This window comes from Bos taurus, chromosome 8 (genome assembly GCF_002263795.3).
Source record: "Bos taurus isolate L1 Dominette 01449 registration number 42190680 breed Hereford chromosome 8, ARS-UCD2.0, whole genome shotgun sequence".
NCBI lineage: Eukaryota > Metazoa > Chordata > Mammalia > Artiodactyla > Bovidae > Bos > Bos taurus.
The window spans coordinates 88,281,873-88,288,320 of NC_037335.1; the positions used below are offsets into that span (position 1 = coordinate 88,281,873).

Sequence of the window (6,448 nt, forward strand, 5' to 3'; positions counted from 1 at the left end):
TGTTACTTCGCCTTTCTGTTCTATTCAGACCTTCAACTGGTTGGATGAGGCCCACCATACTGGAGAAGTAATCTGCTTTATTCAGCCTACAGATTCAAGTGCTAATCTTATCCAGAAATACCCTCCCAGGTGCACCCAGGATCATGTTTGACAAAACATTTAAGCACCCCTGGTCCAGGTAAATTAACACATAAAACTAACTGTAAGTGAGAGATCACAAGAGGCTCCCAGATGGACTGCCCAGGGCAGGGTGGTAGGGGCTGTTGGACAACTGAAGGCAGCGGGTGTATTCAGTGCTGCAGACTCTGGTAAGGGGGCAAAAAGCCAAAAGTACATGGCCCAGATAGTGCCCTCAAAGCTGTGGGCACTTAACCACCACGGCCACCTCACCCAGGCCCAGCTACACTGACCCAGATTTCCCAACACAGTCACTGGAGACAGGCCAGGAGTGCTTGCATTACCAGGTACTCCTCTGAGTCACGCTTCCCCTTGATGCGACTGGAGCCCACGTCAGCGCTGGGATCCCAGGGGCTCGGCTCCCCTCAGAGGCCAAAACTCAGCCACATCAGAACCCGAACACAGCCATCCACTTGCTCCCCTATGCCCAGCCCTGGTGGCCCCGAAAACATCAACAGCCTGAACTAGGCTTGAGAGATGCTCTCCTCCACTCTGCTTGAAGGTGCTCAACCTCCCAGTCCTCTCTAGCACAGACCTCTCAGGGCCTGTTCTACAAGTTATCCAGATGGATAAGGATGTCAGCACCCTAGATTCCTTAGAGGATCCACATCCTCCACATCCAACTAAGGAGTGAAATATATGCAGCAAAGGAGACAGTCGTAATCCAAGAGGCAGTATGGCTTTCCCAAACCTAGGAAGTGAAAAGTGTTAGTTGCTCAGTTGTGTCTGACTCTTTGCAACCCCATGAACTGTAGCCCACCAGGCTCCTCTGTTCATGGGAATTCTCCAGGCAGGAATACTGCAGTGGGGTTGTCATTCTCTTCTCCAAGGAATCTCCCAAACCCAGGAATTGAACCCAGGTCTCCTGTGTTGCAGGCAGACTCTTTACCATCTGAGCCACCAGGAAAACCCCATAATCCAAGAGGCAGCATGGCTTTCCCAAACCTCAAAAGTTTCATCCCAAATGGGGATGAATTTGAGAAAGACACCAAGGGCTCTCTTCCATCCTGGAGGCCAAGCTGCTTTCTGTCAATGCAGGAGGGGCACCTTTCCACCCATTTGTGCAGAGGGGTAGGAGGCCTGTCCTCCAGCAGGGTGTGAGATCAGAGCAGCACCACAAAGCTGGTCATGGCCTCAGACAGCTCTTGTGCCATGAAAAGCACCCCCAAGTATCAGGGCTACCCACAGAGCCTGTGCCCAAGACCCGCCAGGTCTGGGTGCTGCAGGGGCACATGGGCCAAGGTAGGTGAGCTTTCTGAGAGAAGGGGCCCAGCCCAGAGCCTCCACCCCATAGTGTCACCGCCTCACCTAGGCTTCAGCTGTCAATGAATGTGAAATTTGGTTTCCTTCTGTGCTGTCCTGAGAGTTTTGCATCAGCTTTCCTAGTTGCTGTTTAAGTCACAGAACATCAGGGCAGAAAGGAAATGGAGATTGTCGGACCTGTCCTAGGTAGGGCTGTCTCACCTGGAACTAGAAATGCCCCTACCTTGCCCTCCTTCCCACTTTTACCTCTCCCATCCCATCTTTTCCACCCTCATCCCACCCCATCACCTCCCCCAGCTCCACCTTCCATCCACTTCCCTGACAATCTTCATCTCCTCCACTCCATATCCCCCTCCCCATTCCATCTCTCTCACCTCCCAACTCCACTCTAGTGGGTTCCCCTCCAGCCACAGTAGCAAGACTGCTGGAGAAGAAAGGCCACTCTGTGCCCACATCTTGGGATCTCTGACTGTCCCCAGAGCCAGTCTTGCTCATGCTCTGCAATGGGCACTATGGAGCCATCAGGACCTGTGTGACCCCTGTGGTCAATGATCCCAATGAGAGGGCCACCCAACCTCTGTGGCTACCCTCAACAGTAAGGCCTGGAACTGGCCCTTCCCCCTGTGTGTTCCTCTATCCCACATACCCCAAGCCAATCTGCAAGTCCCTCCATGGCCAGCTCCTGCCTGGCTCCTGGCTGCCTTCCTGCAGCAAGGTCACTTCCCCACAGAACCCTCCTCCCCTAGAGGCCAGGCCCATAAGCGGCCCCTTCAACTCAGCTCTGCAGCTCTGGGAGAGGAGGCCTCTTCCTGGAATCCAGGAGCTGCCAGAGATGTTTCAAGGGGCAGTGCATCCAACTGCAAGACTCACTTGAGTTACAGTCTTCATGGAGCAACTCCAGAGGAAGGGAGCCAGAGCCAGTGGAGAGTGGCCATGTGCTCAAGACCCCACACAAGGGAGCGCAGGGGAGTCAGGCCTGTCCGTGACTCCCCAGCAAAGAAACAGGCCTCCCAGAGGGAATCAAACATGTGTCCCAATTCAAGGGGGCAGGGACACCCCCCTCCACCTGACTGGAGATGCTAAATGTGGCTGAACAAACAAGACTCCCTGCTCCCAGATCACCCCAGCTGGCGCCACACGTGGGATTTGTCTTTCAGATGCCTGCCATCCCATCCCAAACCATGGCCAACGATCTGAGCTACTTATTAAAAATCTAAAATAAAATCAAGACAGGTTTCCTAATACCCTTCAGAGTGAGTAACTCTATCCATCTTCCATATGCCAGGCATCATGCCCCAGCAGCTGGGTGGGGAAGGAAGCTTAATCTCTTTGAACCTGCATAATATCCGTGCCCTATGACTATATAAAGGTACAGCTGGGCGAATGTCATGAAAACACTCAGTTCTAGGTAATGGGGTGTCAGATGCCTCGCATGCTTTCTCACATTTCCAGGACACACTCCAAGGAAACCCCTGGCGTGCTGACGCCACGTGCTGCAGAGAGGACACAGCAGTCAGCCCCTGCCTCAGAAAGAGGAAGAGATTTCACTCTTTATCTTGGTATCCTGGGTGCGGGGCTGGGGCAGCAGATACAGAATGCCTGGAAATGTGGTGATGGACATAATGGGCTAAGAATTATTTGAGGTCTAGGAAAATTACTTGGGCTTCCCTAGTAGCTCAGCTGGTAAAGAATCCACCTGCAGTGCAGGAGACCCTGGTTCTATTCCTGGGTAGGGAAGATCCCCTGGAGAAGAGATAGGCTACCCACTCGAGTATTCTTGGCTTTCCCTGGTGGCTCAGATGGTTAAGAATCAGTCTGCAATGTGGGATACTTGGGTTCAATCCCTAGATTGGGAAGATCCCTTGGAGAGGGGCAAGGCAACCCACTACAGTATTCTTATCTGGAGAATCTCCATGGATAGAGGAGCCTAGCAGGCTGCAGTCCATGGGGTCACAAACAGTCAGATAGGACTAAGCACAGCACAGCACAGGAAAGCCACTTAAAAGATAGGGGTTCAAATTCAATAAAGAATTTAAAATGGTCCACAACAAAACTTTTTAAAAAAAAATTTCTTTTTAAGATGAGGGTTCTTACGGATTCCCTCATGTCTGTGAATTCCTATGGAACTCATGTATCTGTGTTTCTCACCAAACTTTCCTCCCTCCAGCCATTCGCCTTTTCTTTGTTATTCCTAGAGGCGGGCCTGACCATCGCTATAAACAGATTTAACAAATCACCGTGGAGCTAAAACTAGCAGCAGGAGGACATGCCCAGGAACAGAGGCCTGCTGCCTTTGGTGACAGTCGTGTGATTCCTGTTCCCTGAGCCCCCTCCACACACCAGGCTCTCACACATCCTCCTTTAAAGGAAGATGAGAAGGGGTCATGGAGGGGGTCACGCTAGGGCCCGTGCCCAGTAAGTGTCCACTACTTCGGATAAGATGGTTGACTGAGTCACCCTGTGATTTAAAACAACAGTAATCCTTTATTACTTCTTCTGGTTCCTATGGGTCAGGAGTTCAAACAGGGAGCAGCAGGCAGCTTGTCTCTGCCCCGTGGTGTCTGGGGCCTCTGCTGGGGAGTCAAATTGAGGAAGGGGCCACCTGAAGACCATTTTCTCCTAGGTCTGACAGTCCATGCAGGCACAATGGGCTTTCAGTTGGAACCCCCACACGTGGCCTCTGCATGTGGCCCCAGCTTCCTCCCATGATGGTGGTGAGGTTTCTACAGCAAGTGTCCCAAGAGCAAGGGAGACCCAGGCAGAAACTGTTAGGACTTTGATCTGATTTCCAAAGACGCCCTGCACCACTTCCGCCATGTTCTATTAGCGGAAACAGTTACAAAGACTTGTGGGATCCAAAGAGAAGGAACACAGAGGGCATTCCTTCATGCAAAACCCTACGTCCTATAGTAAGAAACCAGTGGAAGGTGGGATGTAGAGCGGTGTGAGCATTTCTGGAAAACAGGATCTATCAGGATGATTGGAAGGCAGGTGTTACTGAGCATTCCACCCTCTTCAGTTAGCACTGTGCAGTCACAGAGCCTATCAAGTCTTCCTTCATTTCCTTCCATGTCTAGTTAGGAATCCCAGCCTCTGAGTCAAGAAAACAATTGACTTGATTTCACCCAATTAAGAGGGCTTCACCTGAGTTCTCTCTTAGGATTGCTTTTGTGCTTTCTCTAAGATTCATATCCAGAATTTTTAAAAAGGAAGAACAATAACCGGGCCCTCTAAGTGCTCTCTGTCAGTCATCCCTGACAGTCTCTTGGCTGAGGACAGCAGCCAGTAAATAGGGATTCCTGCCAATGTAGGGCACAAGTCATCAGGAGTAAGAGTTAGCACATGGTTTTAGCAAGCTCAAGGTCGATTCAGAGGAAATGGCTCATCAAGGCTTACCATCCACTGAGGCCAGTGGTGACCGGTGGTGGGAGGTGTGTCTGCCACCATGTAGAAGCTGGCTCTGGGCTGAGTTGTTCTGTCTGCATCAGCCCATCAGCTGGAATTGTTGCCAACCTTCTTACAGGGCGTGGAGCAGAAGGGTGGGCTGTCATGACTCAAGGCCCCAGGCCCACCTCCTGTGAAGTTCCATGCATGCTAGACATACTCAAATGATCTGGAAAAGCCCAACCCCAGGTGACAAGACTTTTCTGCCCAACCACTTAGTTGCACTTTTCACTTAACCATATCTGGCCATTATTACATCTGTATAATTCCATTCTGACAGTTCCACTGTGTCCCCCAGCTTCAAAGCAAGGGTCGTTCTATACCAACTGTCAGTTTATAGGATCAAGTACACAGGCAGACAGATTACAACCACGTGAAGTCTTCTTGAAAGCTGCTTAGGTCAGAGGCCTGGGTCTTGCACAGGGCACACTACGCTTGGCCCTCTCTGGGTTCATCCAGAGGAATAGCTCTGGATGAGCAAACACTCAGATTATGACTCCCCACTCTACAGAAGCAAGTTTGTGAAAGCCAAGGTTGAGGGCTTGGTGCCAGGGAGGATTTATCACTCTTTCTGGTAGATTCTTATTTGCCTTGAAAAAGCCAACACAGAGCTGCTGCCTGGAGAGCCACATACTGCCAGGCATTAATCTGTTCTCCAGAAAGCCCACCAAGGACACTCTCTGTTGCAAGGGGACAGCTTTGAACTCCAGCTGCCACAGCTGGCAGAACATTTGATAGCAGAAAACAATCTGCAGCAGAGAAGGGAGGTCGTCTGGCTAAGGATATTCAGGAACGTTCCCCGGGAGGCGTTGGCAGGAAAAACACTTGTATCTAATCGTCTCTCTTCCTGAACTGTCAGCTTCAGCAGGATGCTGACTAGGAGCAGAAATAAAAAGGATAGGAATGCAGGAGAGGTGAAGCTAAAACCCTCTGTTCTTTTTTATTTTTTATTGAGGTAAGATTGTGTGCAATATGATATAAGTTTCAGGTGTACAACAAGACGGTTCACAAATTTTAAAGCTTATACTCCATTTATGTGTGTGTGTGTGTTTGTTAGCCACTCAGTTGCATCTGACTCTTTGAAACCCCATGGACTGTAGCCCACTAGGCGCCTCTGTCCATGGGATGCTCCAGGCAAGAATACTGGAGTGGGTTGCATGCCCTTCTCCAGGGGATCTTCCCGACCCAGGGATCAAACCCAGGTCTGCCTCATTGCGGGCAGATTCTTTACAGTCTGAGCCACCAGGGAGGCCCCCGTATTCCATTTATAGTTATTATAAAATATTGACTATATTCCCTATGTTTTATAATATATTCTTGGAGCTTATTTTATACATAGTAGTTTGGACTTCTTAACCCCCACTATCTTGCCCTTCCCCTTTGAAACCCTGCATTCTTTAAAGGGCTTTGAACAATGACCCAGAGCCACAAAGAACTCCCTGTGATTCCTCTGTCAGGAAGTGACCCACCAGCATAGGTTGCAGGGGTGCAAGACCAAGCCCAGACCCCACCTGCCTCAGGTTCATTGAGCTTTCAGAGGTGAGGTGCTAAGATGCTGGAAGGG

At 50.5% G+C, this 6,448-nt stretch overlaps 1 long non-coding RNA gene across 1 annotated transcript in view; it reads right to left on the reverse strand.

The window, feature by feature from the left end:
• Window positions 1-5,466, reverse strand: part of LOC112447894 (uncharacterized) — a 29,932-nt gene extending 24,466 nt beyond the window's left edge. Inside the window, exon 1 of the long non-coding RNA XR_003036163.2 lies at window positions 4,837-5,466. This is a non-coding gene — a long non-coding RNA (uncharacterized lncRNA). The remainder of the gene's footprint in view (window positions 1-4,836) is intronic.
• Window positions 5,467-6,448: the final 982 nt, after the last annotated feature.